Source organism: Phyllobates terribilis, unplaced genomic scaffold (assembly GCF_046119375.1).
Source record: "Phyllobates terribilis strain yellow unplaced genomic scaffold, ASM4611937v1 Scaffold_7__3_contigs__length_470593459, whole genome shotgun sequence".
NCBI lineage: Eukaryota > Metazoa > Chordata > Amphibia > Anura > Dendrobatidae > Phyllobates > Phyllobates terribilis.
Window position 1 is genome coordinate 117,307,055 of NW_027362767.1, and position 21,606 is coordinate 117,328,660.

Below are 21,606 nucleotides of genomic sequence, written 5' to 3' on the forward strand. Positions count from 1 at the left end.
CGGAACCGCTGGAGCGGTGGACAAGTTAGAGCAGAGAGAAACCGCAGGTGCGGTGGACAAGGCAGAGCAGAGAGGATCCGCCAGAGCGGTGGGCAAGGCAGAGCAAAGAGAAGCCGCCGGAGCGGTGGGCAAGGCAGAGCAGAGAGAAGCCGCAGGAGCGGTGGGCAAGTCAGAGCAGAGAGAAACCGCTGGTGCGGTGAGCAAGGCAGAGCAGAGAGAAGCCACCGGAGCGGTGGGCAAGTCAGAGCAGAGAGAAGCCACCGGAGCGGTGGGCAAGGCAGAGCAGAGAGAAACCGCCAGAGCGGTGGGTAAGGCAGAGCAGAGGGAAGCCGCCGGAGCGGTGGGCAAGTCAGAGCAGAGAGAAACTGCCGGAGCAGTGGGTAAGGCAGAGCAGAGGGAAGCCGCCGGAGCGGTGGGCAAATCAGAGCAGAAAGGAACCGCCGAAGCTGTGGGTAAGGCAGAGCAGAGGGAAGCCGCCGGAGGGGTGGGCAAGTCAGAGCAGAGAGAAACTGCCGGAGCAGTGGGTAAGGCAGAGCAGAGGGAAGCCGCCAGAGCGGTGGCCAAGTCAGAGCAGAAAGGAACCGCCGGAGCGGTGGGCAAGACAGAGCGGAGCGAAACCGCAGGTGCGGTAGACAAGGCAGAGATGACAGGGCTCTGTTCACATGGAACAGACTGGAAAATACAGGAAGATGGCTAGAACACAGGAGGAAGATACGGAGGAAGGGAAAAGGGACAAGCAGAACCAGATACACACAAGGTACTTCCTATGAAGTAGCGAGTGGACATAAAACTCACAAACAGAAGTACAGAGACAACGAGTTGGAGTTAGGTGCAGGTTCAGATACTGCAGGAAAAGGGAAGGTACGGACAAAGAGACAAACAGGTAACCGGCTAGGATACAGTTCAGACAGGAACTGCTACTGCAATGAGATACAAGAACGAGCCTGGGTATATAGCCCCCAGAGTGGCGGAAACAGAGTAGAAGTCACAGGTAACAGGCCTGGGTATACAGCCCAGAGTGGGGGAAACAGACTAGAAGTCAGAGATAACAGGTCTGGGTATTCAGCCCCCAGAGTGGCGGAAACAAACTAGAAACTGGACAGGACCTGGCAAATCAGTAGCAAAGACTAACTAAGTGAAGGTGTTGCTCAGGCCCCTCCTTCTGGGTGGAGGGGGTTTAAATATCCAGTGACTCACAGCAATAGGCTGGAGACGCAGTAGGGGTGCGCCCACAGCAGCTATAAGAATCAGGAAGTAACCAGGCTGCCGCCCTAAGCAGACAGTCAAGAGATATGCACACAGCATGAACTGGAGCAAGGTTTGTAGGCTGGACTAACAGGTAAGATTGCGGTCTTGCACAGTGGGAGGTGGTGCACTATGCAAGCACGCCACCAGGGATGTTACAATGCCTTTTAGGCTGGTGGAGACGGAATCCTTCCGCAACCTTATGGCGGTGGCCGTCCCTCGGTACTCGGTCCCCAGCCGACACTATTTTTCCCGGTGTGCCATCCCCGCACTACACAAGCACGTGTCCCAAAACATCTGCCGTGCCCTCAACAACGAAGTTACTGGGAGAGTCCACCTGACAACGGACACGTGGACAAGTGCTTGTGGCCAGGGACGGTACATCTCCCTGATGGCACACTGGGTGAACATAGTGGAAGCCGGGACCCAGTCGGACCTTGGGACGGAACATATCCTCCCCACACCGAGGATTGCGGGCCCTATGTCAGTCAGAGTTGCCCCCACAGTGTAAAGCTCCTGCGCATCATCCTCCTCCTCATGTTCAGCCTCCATCTCAGATATCACCACATCAGTTACAAGCTGGAAGCACTGCAGCCAAGCGGCAACAGGCTGTGCTGAAACTCATAAGCTTAGGTGATAAACCTCATACTGCTTGTGAGTTGTGGACAGCTGTGAAAGAGCAGGCAGATCTGTGGCTGAGACCGCTGAACCTACATCCAGGCATGGTCGTGTGTGACAATGGCCGTAACCTGGTGGCGGCTCTGAGGCGAGGCGAGATCACACACGTACCATGCCTGGCTCATGTGCTTAACCTAGTGGTTCAGCGGTTTCTTAAATCGTACCCCGAGTTGCCAGATCTGCTCGTCAAAGTACGCCACCTGTCAGCTCATTTTCGGAAGTCGCTACAGCTTCCGCCGCCCTTGCTGTGTTGCAGGAGCGTTTGCAGCTTCCGGCACACCGACTGGTGTGTGATGTCCCCACATGTTGGAACTCTACCCTCCACATGTTGCAAAGGATTTGTGAGCAGAAGAGAGCAGTTGTGGAGTACCAGCTGCCACAAGGCCATCGATATTCAGGTCAGACTCCACACATAAGACCTCAGGAGTGGACCTGGATGTCTGACATATGTACCATCCTGACAAACTTTGAGGAGTCCACCAAGATGGTGAGTGGCGATGACGCCATCATTAGCGTCAGCATCCCACTTGTCTGTCTTTTGCAACTCTCTCTGCAGAGAATTAAAGAGGAGGCATTGCAGCCAGAGTAGGATGAGATGGATCAAGAATCCGTAATGGTCGATTACACACAGCCCAGCCTCATCTCATCCCAATGTGCATTGGGGGACAATGAGGGAGAGGATGAGGAGGAAGAACAGGAGCTGGTATCATGCGCTGTTGACGGTAGTACCTGTACAACTGTCATACAGTCGGTTCAGCGTGAGTGGCCTGAGGACAGGGGGGGAGGAGGAGGAGGAGAGCATGGTCAGTCGTCATCTTGGTGAGGACACAGAAGTCTTGCCCGTTACCAGTCTGGCACGCATGGCTGACTTTATGTTACGCTGCCTTACCCGTGACCCTCGCGTTGTCAAAATGTTGGGTGACAGTCATTACTGGTTGGTGACACTTTTAGACCCCCGCTACAAGGAGAACTTCCACTCTCTTATTCCTGAGGTGGAGAGGTCTACAAAAATGTGGCAGTACCAGAAGGCCCTTGCTGCAGAACTTTTAAAAAAAATGCCCATCTGAACACGTAAGCGGCAGAGGTCACAGTTCGTTGACCAACCAAGGTGTACAGGCAAGAGAGACGCAACTCCAATCCAGCAGAGGCAGGGGAACACTGTCAACATTCTGGGACAGTTTTCTGAGACCCGCCCAGCTTACAGGCCCTGAGGCGCGGGGTACTCTCACAAGGAGTGGAAAGTTTCAAAAGATGGTGAGGGAGTACCTTGCCGACCGTACCAGCGTCCTCCGTGCCTTTTAATTATTGGGTATCCAAGCTGGACAATTGGAATGAACTCGCTCTGTACGCCTTGGAGGTCCTGGCCTGCCCTGCCGCTAGCTTGTTATCGGAGCGTCTTTTTAGTGCCGCTGGGGGAATTATAACTGATAAGCGCACTCGCCTGTCAACTGACAATGCTGACAAGCTGACCCTTATCAAAATGAACAAGGGCTGGATTGTGCCAGACTTCTCATCACCACCAAATGACAGCAGAGTAACATAAAGTCAAATCCACTGTGTTATTTCGGGAGGTGTATTCCCATGCACCACTTCACACCCACACATGGGTATACGCTTCCTCATTTCGGCTGTTTTTTGCTCTTCTCCTTATCCTCAGCCTCCACCACCACTATACCACCAGGGTGACCATGTTCCATGTTGCCAGCATTTCAAGTTCCTCCGTCCTAATTTTTGGCAGCTTTTGCTTGGAAGGCATAGGCAAAGACTATGGGAGACCTATTCCCCGATAATGGGAATAATGTTTTTATTATGCTGTAGTGCATGGCTCTTATAAGGGGCATGAATACCATCTTGTTAAGCTACTGCGACCTCCAACACTTCTCCAAGGGGCCTTAAAACCGTCTTGATAAGCTACGGCGACCTCCACGTCTCTTCCATGGGGCATTAAAACTGTCTTGTTAAGCTACTGCGATCTCCGCGTCTCTTCCAAGGGGCATTAAAACCGCCTTGTTAAGCTACTGCGAACTCTACGTCTCTTCCAAGGGGTATTAAAACCATCTTGCTAAGCTACTGCGACCTCCATGTCCCTTCCAAGGGGCATTAAAACCGTCTTGTTAAGCTACTGCGACCTCCACGTCTCTTCCAAGGGGCATTAAAACCGTCTTGTTAAGCTACTGCGACCTCCACGTCTCTTCCAAGGGGCATTAGAACCGTCTTGTTAAGCTACTGCGACCTCCACGTCTCTTCCAATGGGCATTAAAACCGTCTTGTTAAACTACTGCGGCCTCCACGATTCTTACAAGGGGCATTAAACCGTTTTGTTAAGCTACTGCGACCTCCACCACTATTCCAAGGGGCATTGAATCCGTCTTGTTAAGCTACTGCGACCTCCACCACTTTTCCAAGGGGCATTAAAACCGTCTTGTTAAGCTACTGTGACCTCCACGTCTCTTCCAAGGGGCATTAATTCCGTCTTGTTAAGATACTGCGACCTCCAACACTAATCCAAGGGGCATTAAAACCGTCTTGTTAAGCTACTGCGACCTCTATGTCTCTTCCAAGGGGCATTAAAACCATCTTGTTAAGCTACTGTGACCTCCACGTCCCTTCCAAGGGGCATTAAAACTGTCTTGTTAAGCTACTGCGACATCCACGTCTCTTCCAAGGGGCATTAAAACCGTCCTGTTAAGCTACTGCGAACTCCACCACTTTTCCAAGGGGCATTAAAACTGTCTTGTTAAACCACTCTGACCTCCACGTCTCTTCCAAAGAGCATTAAAACGGTCTTGTTAAGCTACTGTGACCTCCACGTCTCTTCCAAGGGACATTAAAACCGTCTTGTTAAACCACTCTGACTTCCACGTCTTTTCCAAGGGTCATTAAAACCGTCTTGTTAAGCTACTGTGACCTCCACAACTCTTCCAAGAGGCATTGATATTGTCTTTTTATTCCACTGCGACCTCCACCATTGTTCCAAGGGGCATTAAAACCGTTTTGTTAAGCTACTGTGTCCTCCGCGTCTCTTCCAAGGCGCATTAAAACCGTCTTGTTAAGCTACTGCGACCTCCACATCTCTTCGAAGGGGCATTAAAACCGTCTTGTTAAGCAACTGCGACCTCCACGTCTCTTCCAAGGGGCATTAAAACCGTCTTATTAAGCTACTGCGACCTCCATGTTTCTTCCAAGGGTCATTTAAACCGTCTTGTTAAGCTACTGCGACCTCTACATTTCTTCCAAGGGGAATTAATACCGTCTTGTTAAGCTACTGCGACCTCCATGTTTCTTCCAAGGGGCATTAAAACAGTCTTGTTTAACTACTGCGACCCCACGTCTCTTCCCAGGGGCATTAAAAAAATCTTGTTAAGCTACTGCTACCTCCACGTCTCTTCCAAGGTGCATTAAAACCATCTTGTTAAGCTACTGCAACCTCTACGTCTCTTCCAAGGGGCATTAAAACCGTCTTGTTAAGCTACTGCGACCTCCATGTCTCTTCCAAGGGGCATTAAAACAGTCTTGTTAAGCTACTGCGACCTCCACCACTCTTCCAAGGGGCATTAAAACGTCTTGTTAAGATACTGCGACCTCCACGTTTCTTCCAAGGGTCATTTAAACCATCTTGTTAAGCTACTGCGACCTCCACCACTCTTCCAAGGGGCATTGATATTGTCTTTTTATCCCACTGCGACCTCCACCATTCTTCCAAGGGGCATTAAATCCATCTTTTTAAGCTACTGCGACCTCCAACACTTCTCCAAGGGGCATTAAAACAGTCTTGTTAGGCAATTGCGACCTCCACTACTTTTCCAAGGGGCATTAAAACCGTCTTGTTAAGCTACTGCGACCTCCACCATTTTTCCAAGAGGCATTAAAACCGTCTTGTTAAACCACTCTGAAATATGCGTCTCTTCCAAGGGGCATTAAAACCGTCTTGTTAAGCTACTGCGACCTCCACGTCTCTTCCATGGGGCATTGATATTATCTTTTTATTCCACTGCGACCTCCACCATTCTTCCAAGGGGCATTAAAACTGTCTTTTTAAGCTACTGCGACCTCCACATCTCTTCCAAAGGGCATTAAAACCTTCTTGTTCAGCTACTGCGACCGCCACATCTCTTCCAAGGGGCATTAAAACCGTCTTGTTAAGCTACTGCGACCTCTACATTTCTTCCAAGGGGCATTAAAACCGGTTTGTTAAGCTACTGCGACCTCCACCATTTCTCCAAGGGGCATTAAAACCGTCCTGTTAGGCAACTGCAACCTCCACCACTTTTCCAAGGGGCATTAAAACCGTCTTGTTAAGCTACTGCGACCTCCACCATTTTTACAAGGGGCATTAAAACCGTCTTGTTAAGCCACTCTGAAATCTACGTCTCTTCCAAGGGGCATTAAAGCCGTCTTGTTATGCCACTGCGACCTCCATGTTTCTTCCAAGGGGCATTAAAACAGTCTTGTTTAACTACTGCGACCCCACGTCTCTTCCCAGGGGCATTAAAAAAATATTGTTAAGCTACTGCTACCTCCACGTCTCTTCCAAGGTGCATTAAAACCATCTTGTTAAGCTACTGCAACCTCCATGTCTCTTCCAAGGGGCATTAAAACTGTCTTGTTAAGCTACTGCGACCTCCATGTCTCTTCCAAGGGGCATTAAAACAGTCTTGTTAAGCTACTGCGACCTCCACCACTCTTCCAAGGGGCATTAAAACATCTTGTTAAGATACTGCGACCTCCACGTCTTTTCCAAGGGACATTAAAACCATCTTGCTAAGCTACTGCGACCTCCACCACTCTTCCAAGGGGCATTGATATTGTCTTTTTATTGCATTGCTACCTCCACCACTCTTCCAAGGGGCATTAAAACCGTATTCTTAAGCTACTGCCACCTCCAACACTTTTCCAAGGGGCATTTAAACCGTCTTGTTAAGCTACTGCGACCTCCTCCACTTTTCCAAGAGGCATTAAAACCGTCTTGTTAAACCACTCTGACCTCCACGTCTCTTCCAAGGGGCATTAAACCCGTCTTGTTAAATTACTGTGACCTCCACCACTCTTCCAAGGGGCATTAAAACCTTCTTGTTAAGCTAGTGCTACCTCCACCACTCTTCCAAGGGGCATTGATATTGTATTTTTATTCCACTGCGGACTCCACCATTCTTCCAAGGGGCATTAAAACGGTCTTTTTAAGCTACTTAGACCTCCACCACTCTTCCAAGGGGCATTGGTATTGTCTTTTTATTCCACTGCAACCTCCACCATTCTTCCAAGGGGCATTAAAACTGTCTTGTTAAGCTACTGTGACCTCCACATCTCTTCCAAGGGGCATTAAAACCTTCATGTTCAGCTACTACAACCTCAGCATCTCTTCCAAGGGGCATTGGTATTGTCTTTTTATTCCACTGCGACCTCCACCATTCTTCCAAGGGGCATTAAAACCGTCTTGTTAAGCTACTGCGACCTCCACCACTCTTCCAAGGGGCATTGATATTGTCTTTTTAATTCCACTGTGACCTCCACCATTCTTCCAAGGGGCATTAAAACTGTCTTGCTAAGCTACTGCGACCTCCAAATCTCTTCCAAGGGGCATTAAAACCTTCTTGTTCAGCTACTGCGACCTCCACATCTCTTCCAAGGGGCATTAAAACCGTCTTGTTAAGCTACTGCGACCTCCACCACTCTTCCAAGGTGCATTTAAACCGTCTTGTTAAGCTACTGCGACCTCTACGATTCTTCCAAGGGGCATTAAAACCGTTTTGTTAAGCTACTGCGACCTCCACCACTCTTCCAAGGGGCATTGATTTTGTCTTTTTATTCCACTGCAACCTCCACCATTCTTCCAAGGGGCATTAAATCTGTCTTTTTAAGCTACTGCAACCTCCAACACTTCTCCAAGGGGCATTAAAACTGTCCTGTTAGGCTACTGCTACCTCCACCACTTTTCCAAGGGGCATTAAAACCGTATTGTTAAGCTACTGCAACCTCCACCATTTTTCCAAGGGGCAATAAAACCGTCTTGTTAAACCACTCTGAAATCTACGTCTCTTCCAATGGGCATTAAAGCCGTCTTGTTAAGCTACTGCGACCTCCACGTCTTTTCCAAGGGGCATTAAAACAGTTTTGTTTAACTATTGCGATCTCCACGTCTCTTCCCAGGGGCATTAAAACCAACTTGTTAAGCTACTGCGACCTCCACGTCTCTTCCAAGGGGCATTAAAACCGTCTTCTTAAGCTACTGCGACCTCCTGGTCTCTTCCAAGGGGCATTAAAACCGTCTTATTAAGCTACTGCGTCCTCCACCACTCTTCCAAGGGGCATTGATATTGTCTTTTTATTCCACTGCAACCTCCACCATTCTTCCAAGGGGCATTAAATCCATCTTGTTAAGCTACTGCGACGTCCACCACTTTTCCAAGGGGCAGTAAAACCGTCTTGTTAAACCACTCTGACCTCCACGTCTCTTCCAAGGGGCATTAAAACCGTCTTGTTAAGCTACGGCGACCTCCAATCCTTCACCGAGGGGCATTAAAACAGTCCTGTCACACCACTCTAACCTCCACGTCTCTTCCAAGGGGCATTACAACTGTCTTGTTAAGATACTGCGACCTCCAACACTTCTCCAAGGGGCATTTAAACCATCTTGTTAAGTTACTGAGAGCTGTACCACTTTTCCAAGGGGCATTAAAACCGTCTTGTTAAGCTACTGTGACATACATCACTTTTCCAAGGGGCATTAAAACAGTCCTGTTACACCACTCTAACCTCCACGTCTCTTCCAAGGGGCATTACAACCGTCTTGTTAAGATACTGCGACCTCCAACACTTCTCCAGGGGGCATTTAAAGCATCTTGTTAAGCTACTGCGACCTCCACCACTTTTCCAAGGGGCATTTGAATCGTCTTGTTAAGCTACTGCGACCTCTACGTCTCTTCCAAGGGGCATTAAAACAGTCTTGTTAAGCTACTGTGACCTCCACATCTCTTCCAAGGGGCATTAAAACCGTCTTGTTAAGCTACTGCGACCTCCACGTCTCTTCCAAGGGGCATTAAAACCGTTTTGTTAAGCTACTGCAACCTCCACCACTTTTCAAAGGGGCATTAAAACCGTCTTGTTTAGCTACTGCGACCTCCATGTCTCTTCCAAGTGGCATTAAAAACATTTTGTTCAGCTACTGTGACCTCCGCGTCTCTTCCAAGGGGCATAAAACCGTCTTGTTAACAACTGCGACCTCCACCACTTTTCCAAGGGGAATTAAAACTGTCTTGTTAAACCAATCTAACCTCCACGTCTCTTCCAAGGGGCATTAAAACCGTCTTGTTAAGCTACTACGACCTCCAACACTTTTCCAAGGGGCATTTAAACCATCTTGTTAAGCTACTGCGACCTCAACCACTTTTCCAAGGGGCTTTTGAAACGTCTTGTTAAGCTACTGCGAGTTCTACGTCTCTTCCAAGGTCCATTAAAATTGTCTTGTTAAGCTACTGCGACCTCCAACACTTCTCCAAGGGGCATTAAAACCGTCTTGTTAAACCACTCTAACATCCACGTATCTTCCAAGGGGCATTAAAACCGTCTTGTTAAGCTACTGTGACCTCCAACACTTCTCCAAGGGGCATTTAAACCATCTTGTTAAGCTACTGCGACCTCCACCACTTTTCCAAGGGGCATTTGAACCGTCTTGTTAAGCTACTGCGACCTCTACGTCTCTTCCAAGGGGCATTAAAACCGTCTTGTTAAGCTACTGCGACCTCCACTTCTCTTCCAAGGGGCATTAAAACCATCTTATTTAGCTACTGCGAACTCCACCACTTTTCCAAGGAGCATTAAAACCGTCTTGTTAAACCACTCTGACCTCCACGTCTTTTCCAAGGGGCATTAAAACCGTCTTGTTAAGCTACTGTGACCTCCACGTCTCTTCCAAGGGGCATTGATATTGTCTTTTTATTTCACTGAGACCTCCACCATTCTTCCAAGGGGCATTAAAACTGTCTTTTTAAGCTACTGCGACCTCCACATCTCTTCCAAGGGGCATTAAAACCTTATAGTTCAGCTACTGCGACCGCCACATCTCTTCCAAGAGGCATTAAAACCGTCTTGTTAAGCTACTGCGACCTCTACGTTTCTTCCAAGGGGCATTAAAACCGGTTTGTTAAGCTACTGCGACCTCCATCACTTCTCCAAGGGGCAATAAAACCGTCCTGTTAGGCTACTGCGACCTCCACCACTTTTCCAAGGGGCATTAAAACCGTCTTGTTAAGTTACTGAAACCTCCACCACTTTTCCAAGGGGCATTAAAACCGTCTTGTTAAGCTACTGCGACCTCCACTACTTTTCCAAGGGGCATCAAAACCGTCTTGTTAAACCACTCTAACATCCACGTATCTTCCAAGGGGCATTAAAACCGTCTTGTTAAGCTACTGTGACCTCCAACACTTCTCCAAGGGGCATTTAAACCATCTTGTTAAGCTACTGCGACCTCCACCACTTTTCCAAGGGGCATTTGAACCGTCTTGTTAAGCTACTGCGACCTCTACGTCTCTTCCAAGGGGCATTAAAACCGTCTTGTTAAGCTACTGTGACCTCCACTTCTCTTCCAAGGGGAATTAAAACCATCTTGTTAAGCTACTGCGACCTCCACGTCTCTTCCAAGGGGCATTAAAACCGGCTTGTTTAGCTACTGCGAACTCCACCACTTTTCCAAGGAGCATTAAAACCGTCTTGTTAAACCACTCTGACCTCCACGTCTTTTCCAAGGGGCATTAAAACCGTCTTGTTAAGCTACTGTGACCTCCACGTCTCTTCCAAGGGGCATTGATATTGTCTTTTTATTTCACTGAGACCTCCACCATTCTTCCAAGGGGCATTAAAACTGTCTTTTTAAGCTACTGCGACCTCCACATCTCTTCCAAGGGGCATTAAAACCTTATAGTTCAGCTAATGCGACCGCCACATCTCTTCCAAGAGGCATTAAAACCGTCTTGTTAAGCTACTGCGACCTCTACGCTTCTTCCAAGGGGCATTAAAACCGTCCTGTTAGGCTACTGCGACCTCCACCACTTTTCCAAGGGGTATTAAAACCGTCTTGTTAAGCTACTGCGACCTCCACCATTTTTCCAAGGGGCATTAAAACCGTCTTGTTAAGCTACTGCGACCTCCACGTCTCTTCCAAGGGGCATTAAAACAGTCTTGTTAAGCTACTGCGACCTCCACCACTCTTCCAATGGGCATTAAAACGTCTTGTTAAGATACTGCGACCTCCACGTCTTTTCCAAGGGGCATTAAAACCGTCTTGTTAAGCTACTGCGACCTCCTCCACTTTTCCATGGGGCATTAAAACTGTCTTGTTAAACCACTCTGACCTCCACGTCTCTTCCAAAGGGCATTAAAACCGTCTTGTTAAGCTACTGTGACCTCAACGTCTCTTCCAAGGGGCATTAAAACCGTCTTGTTAAACTACTGCGACCTCCACGTTTCTTACAAGGGGCATTAAAACCGTTTCGTAAAGCTACTGCGACCTCCACCACTCTTCCAAGGGGCATTGATATTGCCTTTTTATTCCACTGCGACCTCCACCATTCTTCCAAGGGGCATTAAATCCGTCTTGTTAAGCTACTGCGACCTCCACCACTTCTCCAAGGGGCATTAAAACCGTCTTGTTAAACCACTCTGACCTCCACGCCTTTTCCAAGGGGCATTAAAACCTTCTTGTTAAGCTACTGTGACCTCCACGTCTCTTCCAAGGGGCATTAAAACCGTCTTGTTAAGCTACTGCGACTACCACCACTTTTCCAATGGGCATTAAAACCGTCTTGTTAAACCACTCTGACCTCCACGTCTTTTCCAAAGGGCATAAAAACCGTCTTGTTAAGCTACTGTGACCTTCACGTCTCTTCCAAGGGGCATTAAAACCATTTTGTTAAGCTACTGCGACCTCCACCACTCTTCCAAGGGGCATTGTTATTGTCTTTTTATTCCACTGCGATCTCCACCATTCTTCCAAGGGGCACTAAAACCGTCTTGTTAAGCTACTGCAACCTCCACCACTTTTCCAAGTGGCATAAAAACCGTCTTGTTTAGCTACTGCGACCTCCATGTCTCTTCCAAGGGGCATTAAAAACGTTTTGTTCAGCTACTGTGACCTCCGCGTCTCTTCCACGGGGCATAAAACCGTCTTGTTAAGCTACTGCGACGTCCACCACTCTTCCAAGGGGCATTTAAACCGTCTTGTTAAGTTACTGCGACCACCACGTTTCTTCCAAGGGGCATTAAAACCATTTTGTTAAGCTACTGCGACCTCCACCACTCTTCCAAGGGGCATTGATATTGTCTTTTTATTCCACTGCGACCTACAGCATTCTTCCAAGGTGCATTAAATCCATCTTTTTAAGCTACTGCGACCTCCAACACTTCTCCAAGGGGGCATTAAAACGGTCTTGTTAAACCACTCTAACCTCCATGTCTCTTCCAAGGGGCATTAAAACCGTCTTGTTAAGCTACTGCGACCTCCACGTCTCTTCCAAGGGGCATTAAAACTGTCTTGCTAAGCTACATCGAACTCCACGTCTCTTCCAAGGGGCATTAAAACCGTCTTGTTAAGCTACTGCGACCTCCTCCACTTTTCCATTTGGCATTAAAACTGTCTTGTTAAACCACTCTGACCTCCACGTCTCTTCCAAAGGGCATTAAAACCGTCTGGTTAAGCTACTGTGACCTCCACGTCTCTTCCAAGGGGCATTAAAACCGTCTTGTTAAACTACTGCGACCTCCACGTCTCTTCCAAGGGGCATTAAAACCGTCTTGTTAAGCTACTGCGACCTCTACGTCTCTTCCAAGGGGCATTAAAACTATCTTGTTAAGCTACTGCGACCTCCACATCTCTTCCAAGGGTATTAAAACCGTCTTGTTAAGCTACTGAAACCTCCACGTCTCTTCCAAGGGGCATTAAAAACGTCTTGTTAAGCTACTGCGACCTCCACCACTCTTACAAGGGGCATTGATATTGTCTTTTTATTCCACTGCGACCTCCACCACTCTACCAAGGGGCATTAAAACCGTCTTGTTAAACTACTGCGACCTCGAACACTTTTCCAAGGGGCATTTAAGCCGTCTTGTTAAGCTACTGCGACCTCCACGACTTTTCCAAGGGACATTAAAACCGTCTTGTTAAACCACTCTCACCTCCACGTCTCTACCAAGGGGCATTAATTCTGTCTTGTTAAGCTACTGCGACCTCCAACACTTCTCCAAGGGGCATTAAAACCGTCTTGTTAAGTTACTGAGACCTCCACCACTTTTCCAAGGGGCATTAAAACCGTCTTGTTAAGCTACTGCGACCTCCACCACTTTTCCAAGGGGCATTAAAACCGTCTTGTTAAACCACTCTAACCTCCACGTATCTTCCAAGGGGCATTAAAACCGTCTTGTTAAGCTACTGCGACCTCCAACACTTCTCCAAGGGGAATTTAAACCATCTTGTTAAGCTACTGCGACCTCCACCACTTTTCTAAGGGGTATTTGAACCGTCTTGTTAAGCTTCTGCGACGTCTATGTCTCTTCCAAGGGGCATTAAAACCGTCTTGATAAGCTACTGCGACCTCCACTTCTCTTCCAAGGGGCATTAAAACTATCTTGTTAAGCTACTGCGACCTCCACATCTCTTCCAAGGGGCATTAAAACTGTCTTGTTAAACCACTCTGACCTCTACGTCTTCTCCAAGGGGCATTAAAACGGTCTTGTTAAGGTACTGTGACCTCCACGTCTCTTCCAAGGGGCATTAAATCCGTCCTGTTAAGCTACTGCGACTTCCACCACTTTTCCAAGGGGCATTAAAACCGTCTTGTTAAACCACTCTGACCTCCACGTCTTTTCCAAGGGCCATTAAAACCATCTTTTTAAGCTACTGTGACCTCCACGTCTCTTCCAAGGGGCATTGATATTGTCTTTTTAAGCTACTGCGACCTCCACATCTCTTCCAAGGGGCATTAAAACCTTCTTGTTGAGCTATTGCGACCTCCACATCTCATCCAATGGGCATTAAAACCGTCTTGTTAAGCTACTGCCACCTCCACCACTCTTCCAAGGTGCATTTAAACCGTCTTGCTAAGCTACTGCGACCTCTACGTTTCTTCCAAGGGGCATTAATACCGTTTTGTTAAGCTACTGCGACCTCCACCACTCTTCCAAGGGGCATTGATTTTGTTTTTTTATTCCACTGCGACCTCCACCATTCTTCCAAGGGGCATTAAATCCGTCTTTTTAAGCTACTACGACCTCCAACACTTCTTCAAGGGGCTTAAAACCGTCCTGTTAGGCTACTGCGACCTCCACCCCTTTTTACCAAGGGGCATTAAAACCGTCTTATTAAGCTACTGCGACCTCCAACATTTTTCCAAGGGGCATTAAAACCGTCTTGTTAAACCACTCTGAAATCTGCGTCTCTTACAAGGGGCATTAAAGCCGTCTTGTTAAGCTACTGCGACCTCCACGTCTCTTCCAAGGGGCATTAAAACCATCTTGTTAAGCTACTGCGACCTCCACGTCTCTTCCAAGGGGCATTTAAGCCGTCTTGTTAAGCTACTGCGACCTCCCCACTTTTCCAAGGGGCATTAAAACTGTCTTGTTAAACCACTCTGACCTCCACATCTCTTCCAAGGGACATTAAAACAGTCTTGTTAAGCTACTGTGACCTCCACCACTCTTCCAAGGGGCATTAAAACCTTCTTGTTAAGCTACTGCGACCTCCACCACTCTTCCAAGGGGCATTGATATTGTCTTTTTATTCCACTGCGACCTCCACCATTCTTCCAAGGGGCATTAAAACCGTCTTGTTAAGCTACTGCGACCTCCAGATCTCTTCCAAGGGGCATTAAAACCTTCTTGTTCAGCTACTGCGACCTCCACATCTCTTCCAAGTGGCATTAAAACCCTCTTATTAAGCTACTGCAACCTCCAAGGTGCATTTAAACCGTCTTGTTAAGCTACTGCGACCTCTACGTTTCTTCCAAGGGGCATTAAAACCGTTTTGTTAAGCTACTGCGACCTCCACCACTCTTCCAAGGGGCATTGATTTTGTCTTTTTATTCCACTGCGACCTCCACCATTCTTCCAAGGGGCATTAAATCCGTCTTTTTAAGCTACTGCGACCTCCAACACTTCTCCAAGGGGCATTAAAACCGTCCTGTTAGGCTACTGCGACCTCCACCTCTTTTCCAAGGGGCATTAAAACTGTCTTGTTAAGCTACTGCGACCTCCACCATTTTTCCAAGGGGCATTAAAACCGTCTTGTTAAACCACTCTGAAATCTGCGTCTCTTCCAAGGGGCATTAAAGCCGTCTTGTTAAGCTACTGCGACCTTCACGTCTCTTCCAAGGGGCATTAAAACAGTCTTGTTAAGCTACTGCGACCTCTGCTTCTCTTCCAAGGGGTATTAAAACCGTCTTGATAATCTACTGCGAACCTCCACGTCTCTTCTAAAGGGCATTAAAACCGTCTTGTTAAACCACTCTGACCTCCACGTCTCTTCCAAGGGGCATTAAAACCGTCTTGTTAAGTTACTGAAACCTCCACCACTTTTCCAAGGGGCATTAAAACCGTCTTGTTAAGCTACTGTGACCTACATCACTTTTCCAAGGGGCATTAAAACCATTTTGTTTAGCTACTGCGACCTCCATGTCTCTTCCAAGGTGCATTAAAAACGTTTTGTTCAGCTACTGTGACATCCGTGTCTCTTTCAAGGTGCATAAAACCGTCTTGTTTAGCTACTGCGACCTCCACCTCTCTACCAAGGGGCATTAAAACCGTCTTGTTAAGCTACTGCGACCTCCACGTCTCTTCCAAGGGGCATTAAAAACGTCTTGTTAAGCTTCTGCGACCTCCACCACTCTTCCAAGGGCATTTAAACCGTCTTGTTAAGCTACTGAGACCTCCACGTTTCTTCCAAGGGGCATTAAAACCATTTTGTTAAGCTACTGCGACCTCCACCACTCTTCCAACGGGCATTGATGTTGTCTTTTTATTCCACTGCGACCTACAGCATTCTTCCAAGGTGCATTAAATCCATCTTTTTAAGCTACTGCGACCTCCAACACTTCTCCAATGGGCTATAAAACCGTCTTGTTAAGCAACTGCGACCTCCACCACTTTTCCAAGGGGCATTAAAACCGTCTTGTTAAGCTACTGTGATCTCCACGTCTCTTCCAAGGGGCATTAAAACCGTCTTGTTAAGCTACTGCGACCTCCACCACTCTTCCAAGAGGCATTGTTATTGTCTTTTTATTCCACTGCGACCTCCACCATTCTTCCAAGGGGAATTAAAACCGTCTTGTTTAGCTACTGCGACCTCCAACACTTCACCAAGGGGCATTAAAACCGTCTTGTTAAGCTACTGCAACCTCCACCACTTTTCCAAGGGGCATTAAAACCGTCTTGTTAAGCTACTGCGACCTCCACATCTCTTCCAAGGGGCATTGATATTGTATTTTTATTCCACTGCGGCCTCCACCATTCTTCCAAGGGGCATTAAAACCGTCTTGATAAGCTACTGAGACCTCCACCACTCTTCCAAGGGGCATTGATATTGTCTTTTTATTCCACTGCAACCTCCACCATTCTTCCAAGGGGCATTAAAACTGTCTTGTTAAGCTACTGCGACCTCCACATCTCTTCCAAGGGGCATTAAAACCTTCATGTTCAGCTACTGCAACCTCCGCATCTCTTCCAAGGGGCATTAAAACTGTCCTGTTAGGCTACTGCTACCTCCACCACTTTTCCAAGGGGCATTAAAACCGTATTGTTAAGCTACTGCAACCTCCACCATTTTTCCAAGGGGCAATAAAACCGTCTTGTTAAACCACTCTGAAATCTACGTCTCTTCCAAGGGGCATTAAAGCCGTCTTGTTAAGCTACTGCGACCTCCACCTCTTTTCCAAGGGGCATTAAAACAGTTTTGTTTAACTATTGCGACCTCCACGTCTCTTCCCAGGGGCATTAAAACCAACTTGTTAAGCTACTGCGACCTCCACGTCTCTTCCAAGGGGCATTAAAACCGTCTTGTTAAGCTACTGCGACCTCCAGGTCTCTTCCAAGGGACATTAAAACCGTCTTATTAAGCTACTGCGTCCTCCACCACTCTTCCAAGGGGCATTGATATTGTATTTTTATTCCACTGCAACCTCCACCATTCTTCCAAGGGGCATTAAATCCGTCATGTTAAGCTACTGCGACGTCCACCACATTTCCAAGGGGCAGTAAAACCGTCTTGTTAAACCACTCTGACCTCCACGTCTCTTCCATGGGGCATTAAAACCATCTTGTTAAGCTACGGCGACCTCCAATCCTTCTCCGAGGGGCATTAAAACAGTCCTGTCACACCACTCTAACCTCCACGTCTCTTCTAAGGGGCATTACAACTGTCTTGTTAAGATACTGCGACCTCCAACACTTCTCCAAGGGGCATTTAAACCATCTTGTTAAGTTACTGAGACCTCTACCACTTTTCCAAGGGGCATTAAAACCGTCTTGTTAAGCTACTGTGACCTACATCACTTTTCCAAGGGGCATTAAAACAGTTCTGTTACACCACTCTAACCTCCACGTCTCTTCCAAGGGGCATCACAACCGTCTTGTTAAGATACTGCGACCTCCAACACTTCTCCAAGGGGCATTTAAACCATCTTGTTAAGCTACTGCGACCTCCACCACTTTTCCAAGGGGCATTTGAACCGTCTTGTTAAGCTACTGCGACCTCTACGTATCTTCCAAGGGGCATTAAAACCGTCTTGTTAAGCTACTGTGACTTCCACATCTCTTCCAAGGGGCATTAAAACCGTCTTGTTAAGCTACTGCGACCTCCACGTCTCTTCCAAGGGGCATTAAAACCGTCTTGTTAAGCTACTGCAACCTCCACCACTTTTCAAAGGGGCATTAAAACCGTCTTGTTTAGCTACTGCGACCTCCATTTCTCTTCCAAGGGGCATTAAAAACATTTTGTTCAGCTACTGTGACCTCCGCGTCTCTTCCAAGGGGCATAAAACCGTCTTGTTAAGCAACTGCGACCTCCTCCACTTTTCCAAGGGGAATTAAAATGGTCTTGTTAAACCACTCTAACCTCCACGTCTCTTCCAAGGGGCATTAAAACCATCTTGTTAAACTACTACGACCTCCAACACTTTTCCAAAGGGCATTTAAACCATCTTGTTAAGCTACTGCGACCTCCACCACTTTTCCAAGGGGCATTTGAAACGTCTTGTTAAGCTACTGCGAGTTCTACGTCTCTTCCAAGGTCCATTAAAACTGTCTTGTTAAGCTACTGCGACCTCCAACACTTCTCCAAGGGGCATTAAAACCGTCTTGTTAAGTTACTGAGACCTCCACCACTTTTCCAAGGGGCATTAAAACCGTCTTGTTAAGCTACTGCGACCTCCACCACTTTTCCAAGGGGCATTAAAACCGTCTTGTTAAACCACTCTAACATCCACGTATCTTCCAAGGGGCATTAAAACCGTCTTGTTAAGCTACTGTGACCTCCAACACTTCTCCAAGGGGCATTTAAACCATCTTGTTAAGCTACTGCGACCTCCACCACTTTTCCAAGGGGCATTTGAACCGTCTTGTTAAGCTACTGTGACCTCTACGTCTCTTCCAAGGGGCATTAAAACCGTCTTGTTAAGCTACTGCGACCTCCACTTCTCTTCCAAGGGGCATTAAAACCATCTTGTTAAGCTACTGCGACCTCCACGTCTCTTCCAAGGGGCATTAAAACCGTCTTGTTTAGCTACAGCGAACTCCACCACTTTTCCAAGGAGCATTAAAACATCTTGTTAAACCACTCTGACCTCCACGTCTTTTCCAAGGGGCATTAAAACAGTCTTGTTAAGCTAATGTGACCTCCACGTCTCTTCCAAGGGGCATTGATATTGTCTTTTTATTTCACTGCGACCTCCACCATTCTTCCAAGGGGCATTAAAACTGTCTTTTTAAGCTACTGCGACCTCCACATCTCTTCCAAGGGGCATTAAAACCTTATAGTTCAGCTACTGCGACCGCCACATCTCTTCCAAGGGGCATTAAAACCGGTTTTTTAAGCTACTGCGACCTCCACCACTTCTCCAAGGGGCATTAAAACCGTCCTGTTAGGCTACTGCGACCTCCACCACTTTTCCAAGGGGTAGTAAAACCTTCTTGTTAAGCTACTGCGACCTCCACCATTTTTCCAAGGGGCATTAAAACCGTCTTGTTAAACCACTCTGAAATCTGCGTCTCTTCCAAGGGGCATTAAAGCCGTCTTGTTAAGCTACTGCGACCTCCACGTTTCTTCCAAGGGGCATTAAAACAGTCTTGTTTAACTACTGCGACTCCGCGTCTCTTCCCGGGAGCATTAAAACCATCTTTTTAAGCTACTGCTACCTCCACGTCTCTTCCAAGGGGCATTAAAACCATCTTGTTAAGCTACTGCAACCTCCACGTCTCTTCCAAGGGGCATTAAAACCATCTTGTTAAGCTACTGCGACCTCCACGTCTCTTCCAAGGGGCATTAAAACAGTCTTGTTAAGCTACTGCGACCTCCACCACTCTTCCAATGGGCATTAAAACATCTTGTTAAGATACTGCGACCTCCACGTCTTTTCCAAGGGGCATTAAAACCGTCTTGTTAAGCTACTGCGACCTCCCCCACTTTTCCATGGAGCATTAAAACTGTCTTGTTAAACCACTCTGACCTCCACGTCTCTTCCAAAGGGCATTAAAACCGTCTTGTTAAGCTACTGTGACCTCAACGTCTCTTCCAAGGGGCATTAAAACCGTCTTGTTAAACTACTGCGACCTCCACGTTTCTTACAAGGGGCATTAAAACCGTTTCGTTAAGCTACTGCGACCTCCACCACTCTTCTAAGGGGCATTGATATTGTCTTTTTATTCCACTGCGACCTCCACCATTCTTCCAAGGGGCATTAAATCCGTCTTGTTAAGCTACTGCGACCTCCACCACTTCTCCAAGGGGCATTAAAACCGTCTTGTTAAACCACTCTGACCTCCACGCCTTTTCCAAGGGGCATTAAAACCGTCTTGTTAAGCTACTGTGACCTCCACGTCTCTTCCAAGGGGCATTAAAACCATCTTGTTAAGCTACTGCGACTACCACCACTTTTCCAAGGGGCATTAAAACCGTCTTGTTAAACCACTTTGACCTCCACGTCTTTTCCAAAGGGCATTAAAACCGTCTTGTTAAGCTACTGTGACCTTCACGTCTCTTCCAAGGGGCATTAAAACCATCTTGTTAAGCTACTGCGACCTCCACCACTCTTCCAAGGGGCATTGTTATTGTCTTTTTATTCCACTGCAATCTCCACCATTCTTCCAAGGGGCACTAAAACCGTCTTGTTAAGCTACTGCGACCTCCATGTCTCTTCCAAGGGGCATTAAAAACGATTTGTTCAGCTACTGTGACCTCAGCGTCTCTTCCATGGGGCATAAAACCGTCTTCTTAAGCTACTGCGACCTCCACCACTCTTCCAAGGGGAATTTAAACCATTTTGTTAAGCTACTGCGACCTCCACTACTCTTCCAAGGGGCATTGATATTGTCTTTTTATTCCACTGCGACCTACAGCATTCTTCCAAGGTGCATTAAATCCATCTTTTTAAGCTACTGCGACCTCCAACACTTCTCCAAAGGGCATTAAAACCGTCTTGTTAAGCAACTGCGACCTCCACCACTTTTCAAAGGGGCATTAAAACGGTCTTGTTAAACCACTCTAACCTCCACGTCTCTTCCAAGGGGCATTAAAACCGTCTTGTTAAGCTACTGCGACCTCCAACACTTCTCCACGGGGCATTTAAAGCATCTTGTTAAGCTACTGAGACCTCCACCACTTTTCCAAGGGGCATTTGAAACGTCTTCTTAAGCTACTGCGAGTTCTACGTCTCTTCCAAGGTCCATTAAAACCGTCTTGTTAAGCTACTGCGACCTCCACGTCTCTTCCAAGGGGCATTAAAACTGTCTTGCTAAGCTACAACGAACTCCACGTCTCTTCCAAGGGGCATTAAAACCGTCTTGTTAAGCTACTGCGACCTCCTCCACTTTTCCATTTGGCATTAAAACTGTCTTGTTAAACCACTCTGACCTCCACGTCTCTTCCAAAGGGCATTAAAACCGTCTGGTTAAGCTACTGTGACCTCCACGTCTCTTCCAAGGGGCATTAAAACCGTCTTGTTAAACTACTGTGACCTCCACGTCTCTTCCAAGGGGCATTAAAACCGTCTTGTTAAGCTACTGCGACCTCTACGTCTCTTCCAAGAGGCATTAAAACCGTAATGATAAGCTACTGCGACCTCCACTTCTCTTCCAAGGGGCATTAAAACTATCTTGTTAAGCTACTGCGACCTCCGCATCTCTTCCAAGGTGTCACGGGTGTGTCGCCACGAAGATCGTCACGATTACACAGCCTGACTTCTCGCAGCTGAGGTTTTGGTGCTTTGTGTTTTTCGGCAGTGAGGGAGTTAACTCTCTCTCTCTCTGTGCTAGACGAGGTCCAGCCTCGCCCAGCTGCAATCAATGCTGCTGTAGTGAGACTCCTTCAAATGCCTGCCGGTCTGTTAGGGAAGTGTCGGTGAAAGCATTTCATGCAGACTAACAGAGCAGATCGTGGTATTTGGAGTTTCAGAGCTAAGTGTATTTGGAGTGTTTTTTCCCTTCCTC